This window comes from Meleagris gallopavo, chromosome 19, assembly GCF_905368555.1.
Source record: "Meleagris gallopavo chromosome 19, MGAL_WU_HG_1.1, whole genome shotgun sequence".
In the NCBI taxonomy this organism is placed as follows: Eukaryota; Metazoa; Chordata; class Aves; order Galliformes; family Phasianidae; genus Meleagris; species Meleagris gallopavo.
The window spans coordinates 3,734,480-3,755,225 of NC_139422.1; the positions used below are offsets into that span (position 1 = coordinate 3,734,480).

Below are 20,746 nucleotides of genomic sequence, written 5' to 3' on the forward strand. Positions count from 1 at the left end.
TACTCTGGCTATAAATCCCATTTTGTTCTGTGCTGGGATCTGGCCAAGGAAATATTTCTATTAACCTGGAGCAGCAGGGGAGCAGCTGGCTCGGAGTGCCTGGAGCATCCTGTAACACTGACACTTCTTTCTCTTGGAGACCCAGACTAAACCGAAGGAAATCCGTGTTCCTTCTGCGGTTATTTTGCTAGTCTGGGAGCTGGCAGAGCTGTGTGGGCAGGCTGTCATTAACCTAAAGATGGCAGTCATTAGAATTTCAGTCTAAAATCTGTTCTCTCTCACGTGCGTCGTCTCTGCTGTGAGCCTTAATTTATCCATTCACAGAGTGGGAACACACTCCTGCTACTTTCACCGCCCAGTTGGCTTTAATGTAAAACATCTGCAACACCTCCTGCCATTGAGAGCTTTGAGTTCAGTGTCTGAATGTCAGAGCCCTTATGGGGAGGGCGATGGCGTTCAGCTCCAGGATCAGCAGATCCCCGTGCTCGATGGGGCCTCGTGTTCTCTTAGAGCTACACATGAGGCCATGCATCTTCTGCATGTCTTCAGCCTAGAGGAAGAAAGGAACCCTACTTTTACTCTCTGGTCCTTTCTGCTCAGTTATGGCTTTTTTTGTGTGTGTGTTTACCCCAAGCTTTCCTGCCCTGAGGCCCTGCTCAGTGCACCAGCCCCATTGCCCAGGCTCAGCAGCTTTCCCCATCCAGGCCTTTGGTCGCTGAGACACTTCTCTATATTGTAGGTGTAAAGTGAATCCCAAATATGCACAGTGAATGTTAAAAACTCTTGTTCCCAAAAGCAAACTCCGTAGTGTCTCATCTTTGGGAGGCTCCTGGATTTTAGAATTGGGATATTTTCTACTTGCTGTTATCTCAACTCCCTCTGAGGCTTTTGCCATGTATTTGCTGTCCCTTTATATACGCTGGCTCCCCACTCTGCAAAGTCTGTGCCCTCAGCTAGCAGTGCTTTCTCTGCTACCATTGTACTGTGTCCTAGAAAGAATTATTGCATTGCCTTTCTCTCGACAGCTAGGTCATCTCTCAGTAACATACAGTAAGCTGTACCTGGGCCAAAGGAAATGGGTTTAGCCTGGCGGGTAATTAATTTTCTCGGGGTTCAGTTTCCCACACTGAAATTGGTCTCAGTCCGATCAATTAGAAGAACATTTTGCAAACGAGACTGATTATGAATCATGGGTTTCAGTTCAGTTGTGAAAAACCTGATACACGATTTGGAGCAAAACACAGAGAGAAGCCTCAGCCCAATCATCCCAGCTGGTGCAGAGAAGTGAGAACAATACACACACATCCACACTGCTTCAAGGAGGAAAAGGTGCAGAGACTCATCCCGACTGCCATGTGTTTGAAATGACCCTCAGACTTCCTGATGAGCTGTCCCAGGATTGTACATCTCATCCCCTGCTCAGACAAGTCCTGCTCCCTACTGCCTACAGACTGACAAATGAAAAATGAAGAGTTGTAGGATGAGGAGCATCCCCCAAAAGCCCTTAATTCAGACTTAATGGTTTCAGACAACCAAAGGAATGATCTCAGAAAGCTGAAGTCTCTGTATCACCGTCATCTTCCCCTTCCCATTTTGCTTTGCAGGTAATAGTCACAGAAATGATAGCAGCCTTTTCAATTGCAATTGTAGTTTTTTTCAGAGTATTTCCATCTCAGCATCCAGGATTCATCTCACATAGCGTGAACAGACACCACTGCTGCACTGCTGGGAGCACTCTCCATCCTTCTGCTCTTCTCTGCCCCAGGAACTCTGAGCAGTAACTCTACTCTTACTTGTTTCAGGTGGAGTTTAATTTACAAACAAAAGGAAATAAATAACTTCCAGAGTTCAAATGAAATCTTGCCGAGGAACAGCTTTTACACCTGAAAAAGCCATGACACCAAACTTTGCAGTCCTCTCAAGCCTTGGACAGTTTTTCATTTGCATTGGATGAACCCAGTTAAAATTCCCTCTCCTGGACTCGGCATTTAGAGGCATTATGCTGGAAGTAGCTTAATAACTTTGCCTTAAAAAAAAAAAAGCACCATGCAAAGTAAACAAAGAAACGGCATTTCACAAAGCAGGACCTGCTGAAGGGGTCCAAGGGTGCACCTTCAAATGGAACAAATCTGTATATGCTGAACTCATATCCTCTGTCTTCCTAATGTAGACTCTTCATAAAGAGAGAACTGCATTTGAACAGAAATGTCTTATGTAGTAGTTGCAATACATAATGTGTCTGTTATCTCCCGCACTGCCTTTTAGAAGTGTCATTGGCAGGAGAAGAGGGAGGCTTGTGCTGCTTGTTTCTGTAGGAGGGGACACTACAACGCTGGGTCACACCTGAGGCAGGTATGTCACCAGCACAGTTTGTTCTTAATGAATGAAGTCTCAGTGTGCCAGAAAAGTGGAAATGTTGATTGTGGCTTATAGTTAAAAAAAATAATTATATATATAGTGTTGTATACCTTCGAACTGAGGAGCAAGACCTAGAACCTGACAAAAGGCAAACCTGGCTAATGTGCTGCTAAAAGCAAGTGCAGAGAAAGGAGGGCTGTTGCTCCTGCAATAACCCCTGCTGCTGAGGAAACAGACACAGAAGCTGTTAAGGAATGTGTAAATATGAGGTTTCCTAGCAAAGGAATCAAACCTAAAATATTGCTCCGGCTACAGGCTCTCAGGTCTGCTGCTTTAAGATGCAGTGTAAAAGCTGATGTCCTGACCTCTTGTGGTCACTAAATATACACTGCCAGATTTTCCAAGCATATGACTGTGTTCAACACACTGCCTCCTTCCCAAACGTTGATTTGCTTTACTGAATAATGTTATCTCCAGAGCCCTCCTCACAATTCCAGCAGAGCTGAAACTTGCTCAGTGTGCCCAGTGCTTTTGTAGAGGTACAATGTGACGCAGCTGGAGATCCTCACCCCCTGACAAATGCCAGAGCACCCTGCCATACAGCCACGGACAATGAGATAACATTACTGTGTGACCTGTTGCTCTTCATAGCTGTTCTCAAGTATTCCTTGGAAGCAGAGAACATGAAATGATCATTGAATTCAGCTTGACAATCGAAGTTCAGGAGTAATATCATCTTTCAGAATGGGAAGGCACAGGCTAACTGTAAGTGATTCTTTTTGTCATTGCCTTGAAATGTTTCAGGACACGTTCAGCAAAGAAACTATCCTTGAAGAGCTGACAAAAGTTGTAGGGCAAAGTATCTTTTGCATGAGTGTTGGCAGTCTAAATTATACGGGATTCAAGCTTCCAATATATCTTATGGTTACTGTCTGTGTCTAGTGAGTTTTGCTGTAAAGAAATGATGGGGTTTGAGCCAACCATCTGGCGTGACCACATGGGAAACCAGACTTTGATTCACACCTCTGCAGGCTGGAGTCAGATGCTGGGAACAATGAGGACCTGACTTAAAGACAGTCATTCTTTTTACTCTGTCTTTGTTGTGTGCAATTTGGGGCTACAGATGCAAATATGGTCAGGTAGAATGACCACTGGAAATTCAGAAAGCTTTAAGAGTGGAGCTGATACATTGCTGGAAGAATTTTAATGATGGGGGCGGGGAAAAGAAAAAAAAACAACACAAAAAACCAGCAAACAAAACCAGCTGGATGGTAATGTGATTGACCTACTATTTTGGGTAGCTTTCTGGTGCTTTCCTTAAGAAGTAGACCCCATCAATCTGTCAGTGATTTTAGATGTGGTTTTCTTGTTTTCATAAGGATGTAGGATTTATTTCTTTGAATGCAAGCATAAGCTGGGAGAGACTGAATGCTACTGATGTGGATGGATTGTTTGGTTATGTTTTTACTCGCAAAATGGAAAGCTTGGCGTTTGCTAAGACCGTGATAAAGTGCAGATGCATTCTAAGTTGTCTTCTATATCTGTTCTGTCCTCTCTCTCACACCTCTGATTCCTTTCTGGTGCTTGATGTGTCTTCCAGCTCAGAGCATGAACGCTTCACAAGGTGTCTGAGACCTGGGTAAGATGTTTGCCTGCATGAGATTACTGAGTGACTTAGATAATGCCACTTGGGTTAAGAGGCTGTTGATAACTAAACATCCAGCCCAGCAATTTAAAGGCAGCAAACAGGGGAAATGTGAGATGGAGTGGAACAGTCGCACTGGTTCCAAGCGGTGAGCACATTTCCTGCTATGCACCAAGCAGACCAAGGCCAATGGCATTTCACTTCTGGAAGGCTGGCTAAGGGAGAATGAGTGTAATGGAGCTCCCTGCTCATAAAGGTCTGTGCTGCTGCTGTGAGGTCATCAGGGGATGAGGCACAAGTGCTGGAAATGAGGGAAGAAAAGGCAATTTCATACCATAATGCACTATGTGTGAACAGTAAACAGACACTTACCCTCTGAATGGTCTCATCTGAGAAGAGGAATAAAGGAAAAATAGTCTGCAAGTCAGGAGCTTCTGCCTGCCTCTCCTTTAGTAATCTGAACTGAGCCATGCTCAAAACAGCCACTTGGCCATTATTTTCTCCGAGGAAAAATGGTACAGAGTGCAGGAGATGAGGGTGTAGGTGTAACAGAGGTGAGCCAGGCTGCTGGTTTGGTTCTGCTCTTGGAGTCAGCCCAGACTGTCCTTACCCTAAGCAGAGAAGGTTTGGGTTTTACCATAAGGAGATACAGGTTTGATAGTTGCTTTTAAGGCCAACCAGCTACAGGAGAAAGCCTTGAAGGCTGCATGGGCTGCTGCCATGTCTGTGCGCTGCTGAGAAGACAAGGACGGGCCCCACTGTTGTGTCCTTCACAAACAAGAAATGAAGTGTCCACAAGACAAGGCAGTGTTCTAGAAATTGTGTTTCCATGTGGCATTTCAAGATATCCCTGGCATATTTGGCTTCTAAACTGGTGAATTACTTCTTCAGTTTAGAGGCTGAAACACAACGTACTGACTGCTCGGTACTTATTAGGGACTACCAGGAAGCAGCTGAGGCTGGGTCTGTCTTACTGTGTGATTTTATTACCTGCAGTTCCAGTAGCAAAGGTGACGAAGAGTAGATAGGAAAACATGAAAGAAAACCACTTCTGTTGCCAGGGCATCAGAGCAATTTGGCGTCTTCAACACCGCGTGCCCAGATGCAGGAACAAACGAGATGGGGTTGAGGTTACAGTTTGCTAATACCCCTCATGCACATGGTAAATCCCCACCAGCTCCTATAGTTCCTCACGCAATGGGGAGTGAGCCCTGACCAGGGTTTCCGGGCCATATTTCAAAGCAGGAATAGAATCATTCTGAGAACGGTTATCTCCTTTCCAATCTGTGGTCAGATAACATCCCTGTGGCAACCACTGCAATTGCCTATGTGGAAAAGTAACGTTCAGAAAGTAATTTAATGTAATGGATTGTTTAGCTTCCTTTTAATTAAATGTAGCAGCTGGAAACAAGAGGAAGACAGTTTTGTATCACCAACTAGTTCTCTAATTGCAGGCATCCTCCATAGACTCTGCTTGATGTACTGCACTTTCAGCCCAACTTTAAAACCTGGTAGTACTGCTTAAGCACCCCAAAACGTTATGATCTTTTCCACCTTTCCTGAAATACTGTCTTGCTTTGTTTTATTTTGCAATGTATCTTTCTCCCCAAAAGTCAAACCACTGATGAGAGATTTGTGTCAAATTAGTTCAAACAGTTCCAGGAATCTCTCTGAGGAGTCCAGCAGGCACACCGGGGAGGACAGTGCTAAAGTTCCTTGGGAAACTGTTCTTTTCAAAGGACTAAATGAGGAGCTCCCACTGTTTAGTCCCAACAGATGATTCTGGTTTTTTGAAGAGGACTGAACGCATTGATGGGGCTTTCAGCGGAGCCTCTTTCATGTGAGCACAAAGGGCTCTTTGTAGATCATGTCAATACAGTTGTGACTCAGATGGCCACTGCGGTTGTAATGTTGTCAGGCACGTCTCTGGGCAGAATAGTGTCTTCATAGCAAGACCATGTAATGCCATCGTTTGCACTGTAATTTTGACATGGAAGCTTCTGGCAAACGCACCTGCAGAAGCACAGGGGAGTTCAGCATAAAAGGGTCAAAATTCAGCTGGATTACAAAAGCAGGATAGCCAGGATGTTAAACGTGCTTAAACTGTGTGTACAGGTAGGAGTGGTTTTTGTGAGATTTCCCTCTGAAAGGTTGATATAAGGAGACTGCTGGAGGACAAACATATCCTCTTGGCTTGTCCCTAAACCTGACTAATTACCAGTGCCCAAGGCCATGGGCAAAAAGCCCAGTAAGTCTGGTGAGACCCCAGCACAAGTATGCCTATGGCCATGGGGAATGGCTTACATTCCTATTCCTATTTGGAGGCCCACAGATTTACTGCAGGCTGTGCACAAGGCTAAGGACAGGTTTGGAAGTCACATCTGTACTTACTGGGAAGCTGGGCCAAGGCGCTGAGCGTTTGCTAAACAGCCTTTTGGCCGCTGTGTAAATCTATACACACTGCAAAGTGAATAAAGCATTAAGGAAAAGACGATGCTGACTTGCACGTTCATAAAAAAGACTTTTTAAGATTTCTGATGGGGTAACTCGCAGCTGCTAAATATGCTCAAGGAGAAATACAGTCAGAACATTTCTTTCCTTAGTCTCTCTATAGTGCTTTATATTTTCTCTTTTGAGAGAAGGGAACGTTGGCATTGGTAGAGCACAAGCTGGGAGAAGCGGTAGGTTTGGTCTATTGGCTGTTAACATCACCAGGTGTCTCATCAAGGCTTATTCCAGTTCTCTTGTCTTGATCCTTGGGGGAAAAGAATTGAGAGGGTGCAGAGGAAGATGTGGAAGAGGACAAGTGAGGGCTTTCTGCGTGCGGAGAGGAGGATATTTTGACAGAATGGGTGATGGTGGCTAGGGAAAGTGGGGAACAGGCAAGTAGTAAATGAGTTTGTGTTCCCGGCTGCTGAATAGCCCCAGGAGGTTCCCAGCAAGTCTGCCGCTTTTTTATTGGAGTTTTGTGCCAGAGTTATAAACCCTTTAAATGAGTCTAGATCATTAGGGAAGCTTGGCTGATCACTGATGAAAAAATATAACAATTAAAACAAAGGGCTGGAAGAGGGAAGCGGGGGGAGAGAGAGCTGAGAGTGAGCAGTTTTAATACTTAATAACAAATACTAATAATGGTGCTGAGTTGGGGACTAATTAAAAGTTTCTAAAAAGAGAGAGGGGAAGAGAGTGAAATTAATCTAGAATGTTTTGTTTGGCAACTTTCACGAGTGTCTGAAAAAAGCATCCTAGATGGGAGCACAAGCCAAACACTTGAGTCAAGCAAAGCTCTGGAGACAAAGCAGAGCTCACGGCCCAGTCTAGTTCTTCTCTTCCACTGTGATTTGAGGTCTGGCCTCCACAGTGGGGCTACGGCTGTCCACTCTACAAAGGGGCTGGGGATGGCTGGTAGGTTGGATGGATTTCTGCAGTGTTCATGGGTCAGCTGGCCCTTCTACCTGCACTGTCTTCAGATATGCTACTAGCTTGACAGAAATAAATGTTCCCAAAACAACAGGTCTTCTTCTAGCTGTGTGCAAGGCTCAGCAGAATCAACCAGAGCAGCAGCAGCCATTGCATTTCAGTAACTGCAACAGCAGCTGCATGAGGAGCTAGTCAGGCTGGACCAAGGAGCATTTGTGTACAATTTCAGCTGAACTGTTACCAATAACCACCACTGCCATCTTGCATGTTTCATCCTGGATAAAATGATGAATGTCAGCCTCAGACACAGCAGCCTTCCAGCACCTCACTCCTTTGCTTCCTCATCTGTGCAGGAAACAAGTTTGAACTGTGATTGCTTTTTGCCATTCATTATCTTAATTCTGATTTGCCAACTATTTCAAGGCAGATTATGTCTGGGAAATGCCCTCCTGACCTGAATTCTGAGTTGTGAAGGGAGAGATATGAAAGTCATCATCACTGGACGTGGCTGACAGCTCAGTCCTTCAGGCAGCAGAAATGCATCAACGATTGCAATAGGGGACAGGGTGTGCAGAGGGACTGGGAAAGGCCATCCTGTCCTGCCTTATGCTATTCTATGCTATGCTATGCTATGCTATGCTATGCTATGCTATGCTATGCTATGCTATGCTATGCTATGCTATCCTATGCTATGCTATCCTATGCTATGCTATCCTATCCTATCCTATCCTATCCTATCCTATCCTATCCTATCCTATCCTATCCTATCCTATACCATCCCATCCCATCCCATCCCAAACCTGATTTTCCCCCTTTTCTTTTGCAAAGCAGCACCAGACACATACAGACCTACAGCACAAACATCAGCAGAGACCCCATGTCCCTGGATATGCCCTTTGAAATGCCTACGGTAGACACAGATGTCAGTGTTCTCAGATATCCTTCCAGGCTGAGGGGACATCTCAGTTTGTCTCTTCATCTTCTGTACAAGGCAACTCTGCTATAGCTCTGTGCTTTGCATCATTTTAGCCCCACAAAAGAAGAGCTGAGGTAGCTTACGGTGGGTCTTTGTGCTGTTTGGCTTGAGAACTCAATCTTGGCTCCCAAAGCAGCCCCGAAGCGGCCAGCAGCAAGCTTTGCTATTCTGCGCCAGGGCTGTTCTGTCTGTAAATACTTCTATTTCAGCAGCCTCTCTCAAACGTGACAGATTTGCTGTGAGGAACCTGGCAGCAAAGAATTTTTCTTCTCTCTCTTTCTCTCCCTCTCTCTGTCTGACAAATGTATACAATGTATTAGCTTTTCATGTTCTAATTTACAATATAATAAACTCCTCTGGGCCCTGGTTTGGTTCAGGGATGGGAAGTGGAGTGCTCCCCTGGTTGCTCTAGGGAAACCCTCCCAAAGTGCTGCAGGGAAAGAGAGGCAGGAAAGAGGGATGGGGTGCATGAGAAGCAAGGAAGAGGTTTTTGCAAATGTTGCCTCCAGTTGGGTTTTCAGATCACTGAGAATCGTAGATTTCCCTATGGGGTTTGCTTGGCTTGCTGTTCCTTCATTGCTCCTGGTGTGTTACATTTCATTGGGAAATTTTTTTAGGAAAGATTTCTTTTCATAAAGACTGGTCAGGCAGTGGCACAGCTGTCCAGGGAGTGACAGTCACCATCCCTGGAGGTGTTCCAGAACCATGGAGATGTGACACTGAGGGATGTGGTCAGTGGGCATGGTGGGGTGGGTTGGGGTTGGACTTGGGGATCTTAGTGGTCCTTTCCAACCTTACTGGTTCTGTGATTCTGTGAAGCTTCTCCAAATGACTGCACAGGGTCCACACTTAGAACTCTGGGGAGAAAAGAAAAGAAATTGCCAGAAGGGAGCAGGTTAGTACATCCTCATTCAGGTTAAAAGGAGGGGAATGTAGGAATGTGGAATGTAGGATGTGGAAAGGAAAAGAGAGAGTTTCCCTTTCAGTGAAGGATTTGTTTGACAAGATGATATGAAGAAAGAAAATGGAAACTCATTAATGTCCAGAGGACCGGCCCCTGCCCTGCATCAGTGCTTGTGTGCACACTTGGCATCATGGCATGCTCTGTGTGTAACAGCAGTGCAGAAACCAAAGCTGCCACTCAGGCCTGCTTATTTTGTAACCACAACTCTGCTTTGCTTCCTAAGCTTTTCCTTCTGTTTGCTTTGTAACTCCATCAGAAAGGACCTTCTGATGGGGCAGGGACCTTATCTTTATTCATCAGGCAGCCAAGAACTCAAAAATACCACTTTTATTCATCTCATGAATGTTCTTAGGGTCGTTTGCTTGTTTTTCTTCCTTCTGAATAAATGATTGCCCCATATATAATTTTCTTCCAAGTAAACAGATTTGGTTCTGGTATTTTGCAATTACTACCAAGGATAGAAGGTTATATTTTCACAGATGATGTGTGCACATCCATGACGTGCAGGTGTTTTGGCACCACAGAATGGTGCTGTATGGTGGACATCTGACATCTTCATAAGGCTGAGAATTCACTGGGAAAAAAAAATGAGAGAAAATGAAGTCTTTCTAAGAGAAGAGCAAAAAAAACCAGGAGAAAAATAAAGAAACCGAGCCCCCAACTCAGGGTCTCTACATGAAGACTCTGACGTTTCTGAGTGCTTTGATTCTTCTGGCTGACTTTTGTTTATGTCTTTTCCACATTCGTTGAAGTATTTGTGGGTTCTCAGCACAGAGCTGTGGGATCAAAGCTGAATCCATCTTTCCACCACCCAGCATTTCTCCTCAAGGCCAACTTTGAGGTGTGTCAGCCAGTGCCTGGAAGTAGAGGAGCGGTCTGCGTTAGCATCTCTATTAGCAATGAAATTATATGGATGCAAAGCCTGCAGCTTCCTGCAGGCTTAAAAAGAGCCCCCACTCTGCCATAAAGTCTGACAGTCTCCTTAAATCAAAAGGTCCTTGCTTACATGTCCTGCTATGGAAGTGCATATCCCAATCCTCCCTTGCACCATCACTGCTACCTGCTGACTTGATCCTGCAATCAGCCCCCCTCTGAGCTATGACTATGCTCAGAAGAAGCAATTTCACTCTCCAGTCCAATGCAGGAATCCACTGGGACATTTATAGTCCATAATAGCAGCACTGATGAAGCAGTTTTTTGAAATCCCAGCTCACACTGGAATCCTGTCCCGTGCAGTACCTGAGCACAGTTACTGCCATGCAGGAGCAGAGTGCAAATATCAGGAAAGTCAGAGCCGAGATCCTCTTCTGCAAGGATAGCCACAGACCTTCCCAGGAGGACTTGGTATTTTCTAATGCTGCACAGGTACTTAAAATAATGCCTTGCCCTTTCTCTATGGTGCGAGCAAACAATGCGGTGACTTATCACCATCAGACCTTCTGCCCATCCATCAGTCCCCTGGGACAAGTTTGCTGTAGGATTAGCTCAGGTGAAGGACACGGAGAACGTGTCTGCAATGCTCTGGGATGGATTTGCTGCAGGATTTGCTCAGGCAAGTGATATGGGTTCATATGCATAGGGTCCCAGTGATGGATTTGGAATAGGATTTGCCTGATGATGAAGTGAAGAGAGCCTGTCAGAATGTTTGTTGCAAGATGTGACAGTGTTCCCAAAGCATCAAGTACAACAGTCTTGTTGTAGGATTTGTTTGGGTGGCACAAAGGGGCACGAAAAATTGTATAAACTGAAAGATAAGAACCTGGGAGTCATTAATGCTGCAGGAGAGAAGCAATGCTTCCCAGCCTTGGTAAGAGAGCTGTGAATTACCCCAGCACGTGTTCTCAAAGCAACACGACTTGTTGCTCATAGAGTTTCTTGTAATCATCAAACCAGCTCAAAGTCTGGCATGAGTAATTAAAATGCTAATTGGAAATTCACCATTCATCAGATGAAATAGAAATGAGTTTCTTTCTTTCTTTTTTCTTTCTTTTTTTTTTTTCTTTCCTCCAGCATTTTCTCTCTAGTGGTGGCAGATGTTGGGGTTGTGAATTCATTGTCTGCCAGAGACACGGCAAAATCCGCTTTCCAAACTAGTTTTCTGTATTTTTGTTGATTGTCTGCTTAAATTAACCTTCTCTAATGAGATGAAGATAGTCAGGGTATGTCTGTAATTTACTGGCTGTGAAATTAGTTAGTATGAATATAATACATCCTGGTGGGTGACAGGGATTAGGGAGCTCTGTGAGTACCCAGGTAGAAGAGAAGGTGGCATATATCTTTAATGCTTGTTTCCTAATGATGTGGATGCTTATCCTGTACATATGCATGCACGTTTACAAGCTTTGCTCAGGACTGTCAAAAACAATTCTTGCCTTGTCCTCTGAGAGGGCATTTGCACCAGTGCATGGTGAGTATTTAATAGATGCAAAGTGCTGCCACCTTGCCCCGTTTATATCCCTGTGAAGAAGCATCCCAGGTCTCGCAGCATGTGGGAGGAAGGGCAGATGGCTTCCAACAACAGGGCTCAGGCTTCACTTGAGCATTCCTCCTCCCTTCCACTTGCCCCACATCTCCAAGCCTCACACTTCAAATATTTGCATGCAAACATCAGACTGTGGCTTGATAAGAACATGGTGTTCAAATTCTCACTCACTCAGCAACAGGTTGATGCGCAAATAAACCAGGCTCTCTCTTGGCTTGCCACATGAAGATATCCCCAAGCACACAGTGAGCCAGATGGGGAGCACAACACGTGCACATCAGTGAGCATCCTCCCCTGGTCTGCAGCCTGGGGTGGGAGAGCAGCTAACTGCGTGCTGGCAGCTCCAATATCTTAGGGCTAATGTATGGTAATGGGTGTTTGAAACACTCAACCCCCAAGACATTAGCACACACCTCCAGTTTCATAAAAGAGGAAAAGAAAACAACCTTCCTTTGTTTTCATGCTGAGCAGATAATCTGGGTGTTGTGTCAGATTCAATTTGAAGACATAAAAGATAGACAAATAAAAACCTCCCCTCCCCGCTACCCCTGCAGCTTTTTTTCCAGTGTTTGGGATATTGTGATAATGGATTTGTGCCTGCAGGACCCGCCGGGGGCTGAGAGCCCCTCAGTTTGTGTATATGCCAAACGTGTTGCAGTTAAGATGATGCGACTCCCAAAGAAAATGAGGTTTGCTGAAGTTCTTTCTAACAATATCCGTTGCTGTAATGGAAGATATTATCACTGTTTGTGAATCTCATCACATGTTAGGCCCTGAATCAGATGTGTTTACAACCCTGTACTTTAAGAAGGTAGAAGGGGAGCACTATTAGTTTGACTTTTTTTTTTTTTTTTTTTACAGTTATTACAAGGAAAAAAAATCCATTTACTTGGGTTTGAGTCCAGACAGGCCCTAGATCAAAAAGCTAATGTCATATCCTGAAATTTGGGAAGATTTTGATCATTCATATCTGGATCTGTATTTATTAGCTCAAATGAAACAAAACACAGAAAAAAAAAGAACAAAGAAATGCACAAACAGAGCAGCAGCCAGAGCTGTGAGTCCACCTCTGAATCTGAATGAGCCCAGACCTGGTGCAAACTTCTAATCCCACTTTCTGGTTCTCCCTAATTGTCATTTTTGTTGGACGTGAATCTAACATATGCCAGTTACTTGCTTGTTCATAAACACAGCCCTTGCCCAAAAGTAAACAAAACAGACGAAGCACAAGGCAAAGGATGGCTCTGCATTACAATTCTCCTGGCAGCAAAGGCAGCTCAGGAGGATCCTGCCCTTCTCCAGCCAATTCTTCTTTTCCTGTGCTGCATGCTGCCCTCCCCTTGGATGCAGCCATACAGCGCTGTGTAGAGGCTCAAGAGGATCAATCTTAAAAGATCTATTCTTAAACATGGCCCAGCATCAGTACAGCCCTTGGGCAGCTGCCTCCATGTACCTGGAGGGGAGCAATAAACTGAGCTGCAGAGTGGGAAAAGACAGCTGGGGTCGGAAACTGGATGAAATTGGTTTTGCCCCTTAGAAATTTGGATGTGCTGAGCTGGGCCGATGGCCGGAGATGAGAATTTCTGCCATTGAGGAGATGGGAGGAGAATTGGGAACGTAGTGAGAATAAAGGGTTGCTGTGAGGTGGCACGAGAGCATCGGGACAGTGTCTGGGGAAGGGAAGAAGAGGCTGTAGGAGGCACCAAGGGAAGCCAATACAGCAAGGTGAACACAGGGCTGAGTTCTGTGCGTGGGTCCTTCCTACATGTAGGCCTGAATCTAATCTAAGCCCACCCTTGTTTAGTTTAAAGCCATTTCCCTTGTCCTGCCATTGCACTCCTTGATAACCCACAGCCATGGGACACCCCGTGGGGCTCCCCCACCTCCCCTTCATCTTGCTCAGCCCCGATCATTGCTGGTCATAAGCAGGTTTGAGAAGTTGCCACCAATGCAGTCTATTAATTCTGTTTGCCACCGTGACTAGTGGGACCTGGCCTATGAAGAATGGGGTTTGCCAGGCTGTACATCATCCTTTCTGTTCTGCATTTCTCACATAAAAGAGAATGTAGCCTGGGAGGGATACAGATTCACTTCTTCAGCATCATGAATAACATGAAGGAAATCCACTTTTTCCAGCTATGATTTCGTCTTTTTTTTAACAAACACAGGAGTTAATCCCCTCCCTTTTTTAGAGCGGGTGGGTGGGGAAGAGTTAGTTTTCATTCCAAGCCTTCACCCATGCCAGAAATCTCAAGGGGGAGGCAGAGGACTGATATCACTGCAAAATAATCATATTCCTCGGTTAGTGCAAACCAGCTCCGTTCCGACAATGTCAGGGTAATTGGCGTGAGATGTGAATCAGGTCGCATTCAGCCTGAGAATGATATCAGAGAGAATGTTGTAGTGGGTGGTGAACATCAAAGAAGGAAAAGGAAATGAGAGGAAGGTGCAAAATAGTTCCTTTACCTGTAACATCAGCGCTCACGTCCTGTAAGATTAACATGAGAAACAGTAAGATACACAGCTGCATGAAACAGGGATGGAACAGGTCTTCCTGTCCCAGGGAAAATACCAAGTCTTGCCATTTTTTTTCCCATCTCAAATCTATCAGAACATTTAGGATTCTGAAGTTTTTCACAGCTACATTCTGATGAGGGCAATAGAAGGATTTCTGTTTCATTTCTCATTTTGTGATCTTTCTGGTCATGTTGGTGTTCTGGCTTCGTTTTTAATTAGCTGTAATGGTGGAAGAAAGCATTTTAATCGAGGAGAAAATATAAACCAGAAAAAAACCGAAAGCCACACAAAGAAACTGACAGCACCTTCTATTTAAAAAGGAATAAAAAGAGGAGGGAAAATAATAAAAAAGGATTTATTAAAGCTGACCCTTTCCTCCAAACAGTTCTGATTTCACAGATGTGGACTTTTCCAAAGAAAAATAGGCTCACTGAAAAGTACCCAGGCAGCCCCTGTGCTGCCTCAGAGCCGCATTGGCAGCGCACCTCTGTTTGCAGGGCAGCACACCTCTTCTGAAGAGCTCTGCAGTCTGTAGAGACAAGTACCCTCTCTGGGCTCCGTGCAACACCAACCTTGAGAGTCAATGCACACATTGTGCATCTCCTTTCACAGAGATCTGCCTCTGTTCTTGCCTTATTCTTTCATTCTCCTAGTGCACCGTAAAGGTCACTCTTCATGAAAGTAGATATTTGCTCTTTGTGTTCAGGGGAGAAAAAAAAATATATATATATATATATAACCCTTGCATATTATAGAGGGTTTAGAAGGCATTAATGGACACTTTCTGTAAGGTTTCTTGTGCATTAATTCCTCTCTCTGCCGTCACAATGTGGTCAGATGTGTCCTCACCCACCTGCAGGTGGGGGTGGTGTGGGGGTTATTTCCTGGCTGTGCTTCTGCTGCTCTCACATCATCCTTGTGTGGGAGCCTGGGGTTTCTGCTGTAATGTTTCAGCATCTAGTAATGCACTTTGTGTTTGCCCTGAAGAGTTTATAGAAGGTGCTTTCCTTGGTCTCACACTGAATTCCCTCTTGATCCTGCTGAGTTCAGGCTGTATTACAATATACAATATTGTATAGCTATTGTAAATTGGATAACAGCTGATCAATAGACACTTGTCCTGAAGATGAATGACCCTGGATCAGATACAGGGCCTTTTTGGAGACCAAGTTTAAAAAGCTGAATCTGGGGTGTGAAAAGAAGCAACATAAACAAGGATGGCCAGGTGGGGTTGGCTGCTTGTGGCTTTCCTCTTGGTCCTGTTTCACCAGCAGGCCACGGGGCAACTTGTGTTGACTGGAATTGACTGCAGCAATGGGTTTGGGTGGAAGAAAAGCGGTTATTTGTGTGACAAACATGGAAACCAAAACCACACGGCTGGAGTTTGGGTCTTGAGTGTAGGGCATCCTGGGCAAGGAGCTCTGCACAAGTCAGGCTGGGAGCTGCAGTGCTCTTCACCTTTGTTACTGGGACTGAATCTGCAAAACACACATACAGCTTAAATGGCAGCCCTTGTTCGTTACAATTACAGCAAGATCTTAATTTCTGTGAGGGTCAGCCACTTCAGAGGACTATTCTCAAGAACTTGCTCGTCAGCACAGTACAATTAGGAGTACAGTAAGACTAAGTTCCACCCGGTCTGATCAGTCTTGAGTTTAAATAATAACATTTCATCCTTACTTAATGAACTGTCAGCCATCTCCTGAGGAAGACACTTTAATGAGTGGAGAATCATGTCCAATGCTTATTTATCTAAGTCAGGAGCACAGATCTGATAACGATCTCTCTTCATCCCTGTGTCTGATTTGCATGTCAGGCCACTTCCTGATCCCAGCAAGGTAATTTGCATAAGAAAGAAGGAATTTGCTGAGTGGTCACCAAGTTTCATTCCTCACAGCTGATGGAACTTCAGCTTCTTACCAAAGTTCGCTGAATGTCAGTTCAAAGCAAGCTTAAAAAGGGAAGAAAGTGGAGGAGCAGAAAGGAGGAAGGGAGGAAAGGCCAGAGCAGATCTCCTATTCCAATTAGTTGGGAAGGACATGCATGGAATTCATGGTGCAAGAGTTTCAGTCTGGAAGAGCTAACAACATTAAAGAACTGACTGGGTCCTCGTTTGGATAATCACCATTCTCTCTCCTCACAGAATTTGCATCATGTGTTTATAACTGGCATTCCTGAAATCCGGTGGCTGCAATGCATGATGTAGGGGGAAAATCTGTAGGTAAAAGTTGGAGAGGTAGAATGAAAAGATACAGGGTTTAATGTGATTGATAACACAGAAATTGGGCTTCTGGCATGCACTTAGATCAAGGGAGAGGCATTCAAGCTGTCTGACTTCGGATACTAAAAGAAAGTTTAATTAAAACAATTAGTCTCCCCTGGAACTATTAAGTCAAAGTGTCTCCATTGCTTTCAAGGGGAGCAAGACAGGCTGGCTTGTAACTAAGGGAGCAAAATTAGCACATACATTTTGGTGAGGAATATCATTGCCCCCTCAGGTAACTGAGTCCAGGTGAGGCATGGGAGTGATCCTCAGCAAACCTCAGTTACAGTTGGGGAGCACAACGGGTTGCTCCATAAGCACTGTTCACATGCAGTCAAAACTGTGTTAATACATAGAATCATAGAATGGTTTGGGTTGGAAGGCATCCCAAGGACCATCAAGCTCCAACCCCACTGCCACAGGCAGGGCCACCAACCTCCAGACCTGGTACTAGAGCAGGGAGGGGATAGGAGAGGCATGAGAGGTCTTGTAAAAAGCCTGAAACACCTCGGTTAAAATAACTTTAAAAAAATACAGTTTTCCAAAAGTTTCCATCACTTCAGACACTTCTTGTAACTTTTCTAGAAGAGGATCCATTACAAGGGATAAATTATTTGCTAGACTGGAAGCTCGTATTTGCTTAAGCATCATTCTTTGAACCATAGGATAAAGAATGGTCAGGGGTGTGGAGAGTCTCGCTGGGCTGCATCTGTGCCTGGGGCAGGAGCTGCTGTAGCTGCCAGTCCCCAGGCAGTGACATTATCCCTCCACAAGACCTAACTGAAGTCTGCAGCAACCTGGTCTGAATTTAGTGTTTGCTTTGCTCTGAGCAGGAGAATAACTAACACAAGTTTGGGAGGTCTCTTTTGACCTAGATGTTTCTGAGACTGAAATTTCATAAAATGATATCCCAAACCCACGCTCAGTACTTAAGCCAAAGCACCAGATTGAGTTGACCAGAGATACTGTGCTATGTGTCATGGAAGCAAACCATCCCATCCTGATGTCTGCTTTCTTCCAGCAGTGTGATGTTACTATCTCAGTTTCAAACTTCCCACCATTCTAATTTCAAAATCCTTGATTAAGGAACTGTTCTTTTACGTCTTACTATTTTTTTGCTTTTGTTATGTTCTAAGAACTTTCTAGACAATTTTCCTCTATTCTTTATTTACCAGATGTTTGCATAGTTGAGAAAGATTCAATATGGGCGAACAGAGGATAGTTATAACTAGCAATAAGTACATTTACTGCCTCAAAAGCATTAATTTCCAAAAGTTGAAAAAGTTACAAATGGATTTGATTAGAAGAGAAACTGCAGTCGCAAAAACAGCTGATTGCAAACCAGATTCTGCAAGAATTTATTAGATGGCCAAAACACAACAATTTCATATGAAGTAAGGAGACAAGTTTGGCTGGAATCCAAGCCTTGATCCATTACAAAGGAAGATGGCAGTGAGAAATCTGTATCCAGACATTAGAAACCAATTCCTATGAAAATTCAAGATGGGAAATGGGATTAGTGCCAGTGAGGAGTTGGAATGCGTAGAGTGTGGATAAGGAGGGTTAAAAACTTGCAGGGAAAAAAATAATTCATGACTGGGGGGACAAAGGAAATTAATGAGGGATGAGATAGTTTGCCTGTGGAAAACAAAAATCCTAGCAAAGCACTCCTGGATGGAAGCAGAAAAATTATCAAATGCAAAAGAAACATTCACATGCAAAGAAGCAATTCTGGTGCTGAGAAAGAAGCAGTTGGACATTTATATTATATGATGATGAAGTGCTTTGCGGTACTTGGGAAAACAAGTCAGGTACACAGATGGGAGGAACAGTTGAAGCTCAGCAGACTCAAAGCTTGCACGAGGACTCTGAAGAATTAGCTGAACAACTTTTTGGTCTGCTGACTTTAGCTTCTAATAAACCTCGCACCATGGAAAGTGGCTATGTGAGCATTGTAGTGTAATAACTTAAAGAAAAAAGGTTGAGGAGGTTGTTGCTATGTGATACGTAGCACGGTATTGGTCTTGGGCAAAATAATGGGACCAAATAAGCTGATCAATAAAGAATCAAAGGGTAGAAAGAAAATCAAGGGGTTTTTCTCAACATGATTTTGTAGAAAAAGATCTTTTCAAACAGAATTAGTTTTATTCTTGGAGACTGCAGTTTTGGTTGTTAGAAGTGTGTGTACACGTAATGGATTGACTTTTGTTTAAGTAATTCCCAGCCCTCTGGTACTTTATTGTGCTAATTTCATTACAGACGGAGAGCCCTTAAACATCTGAAATGGGATAACTGCTGGTGTCCAAAGGCATTGGATAACCTGGGGAAAAAACATCAAACCAAAACACAAAACCAACAAAACCCACAAGAGTGTAAACAAGAGCTTACATGGATCACCGTCAGAGCTGCTGCTTTTCATTGCTTTTCATAACATCACAAAGTGGGGAAGGAAGGCTCAGCAACTTTTGGGGCTCTCTTTCGGAACCTGCATGAGGACAAGGTAGTAGGTGATAAAAGACTCCTCAATCTGAAAAACCATAAAGAGAACCAATGTCTGGAAGCTAAAGGCAACAAATTCAATTAAAAATCAGGAGATCTTGGTTCTCTTGTTTTTTTTGTTTTTTTTTTTTTTTTGTGTGTGTTTGTGTGTGTGTGGTGGTAATGGTGTGTGTTTTTAGTCGTTTACTCATTGATTTGCCTATGAAGATGTGAAATGAATGTGATCACCCTTGAGACCAGTGTGAGTTGTGTGTTCCACGTGACTCCTGTGGGGTGACCACTTCATCCCTTTTGCCTGCATCCATAGTTTGCAAAGAGAGAGAAGCTTCCCTTCCCTCTTGGGCCTAAAAGCTCACAGCTAGCATAGGACAGAGCTGGAAGAACCGTATCTACCAGGTACCTGCTGCCTCTTTGGGGCAAACATTAATGAGCAGTGATGAGAACAAGCCCGGCTCCTGCGCTCAGCGCCTTCCCCATGGAATGGCATTAATCATGTCATCTCCCTTTGCTACAAGAGTGGCTGCCTTAATGGGAAACTCCAGCCAGCCAAAATATCCTGAGGGGAGGAGGAAATGAAGAGAAGAGGGAAGCGTGTAGCAGAGGTAGCTAATAGTGAATGCAGTCCTCTCTGCTCCAGAGCAGGGATTGGGAAGAGCAAGGTGGGGAGTGGGACTGGATCTGCTTGGAAGCTTTCCTTTCTTGTTCTCCCTCCTGTCTGATCCCATGCCTTTTGACAACTTATTATTAGAGACATTTCTGCATATTCACTGAAATTAAGTTAAACACTGCCTTGTAAACTGCTGTGTGACTGACAGATTTTCAATGCTTCTGAGCAGATGAGATCTATCCTTTTGCCCTGGCTTGCAAAATGGCATCATATTCTACCTTGGATTTTACCTTCTCTACTTCTGTTTTTCCCACCTGCTTCCCAAGTGAGAGAAACAACACATTTACTGCCCAATATATGCAGGGAGAGCTCCCTGAAGCTTTCTTCCTGGGATGTTTGCTCTGCATTTTTTCAGTGATAATTCCCAGGAGAAGAGTGGAAGTCATCAAAGAGCTGGATGATGCTTTGTGCAGCTCAGCATCTGAGCTAAAAACCCATGGAAATTGGTGTGAAGGAAGAGTAACAGCTACTGTCTCCCTTGTTCAAGGGTTGAAACATTCTACTTCTGTATGAAACATGGGCTGTGAAATGGGATTGCTTCGATTTCTCGTGAAATGAGACCTTGGGAGAGGGAAAAAGCCAGGGTGGATGTACACATGTTGCTGAAGGAATACCTGTCTTGGTGCTGTAGGTCTCATCCCCAAAAGGATGTGCCTGAGATACAGCCTAGGTTGTACAGTCTGAAAAGGTAAGGCTATGAAAAGAATACATCCCAAATACTTTCCAAAACACCCCCGTGTATTTGTTCATGAGCCAGTATTGGCCCATGATTCCAGGTCTGTAACATTGTGAGGACACATCTGTGTATCAAAGGATGATCTCCCATAAATGCTGTAGCCTGAGCATGTCACAGAATCCTAGAATAACCCAAAGTGGAAGGAACCCATCAGGATCATTGAGTCTCTACAGCTCTGGCAGTGCTAATTCATACGAAGCCTGCAATGATAGATGATGC

At 44.3% G+C, this 20,746-nt stretch overlaps 1 long non-coding RNA gene across 2 annotated transcripts in view; it reads left to right on the forward strand.

Annotated features, from left to right (window-relative positions):
* The window catches only part of LOC104913664 (uncharacterized), a 156,868-nt gene extending 137,499 nt beyond the window's left edge, over positions 1 to 19,369 (forward strand). Inside the window, exons 1-3 of one of the 2 annotated variants that reach the window (XR_014887280.1) lie at positions 2,908 to 3,123; positions 3,959 to 3,997; positions 18,885 to 19,369. This is a non-coding gene — a long non-coding RNA (uncharacterized LOC104913664). Of the gene's footprint in view, positions 1 to 2,907; positions 3,124 to 3,958; positions 3,998 to 18,884 lie in introns of those variants that run through there. The other variant, XR_002120585.3, reaches the window with a different exon arrangement.
* The last annotated feature ends 1,377 nt before the right edge of the window (positions 19,370 to 20,746 follow it).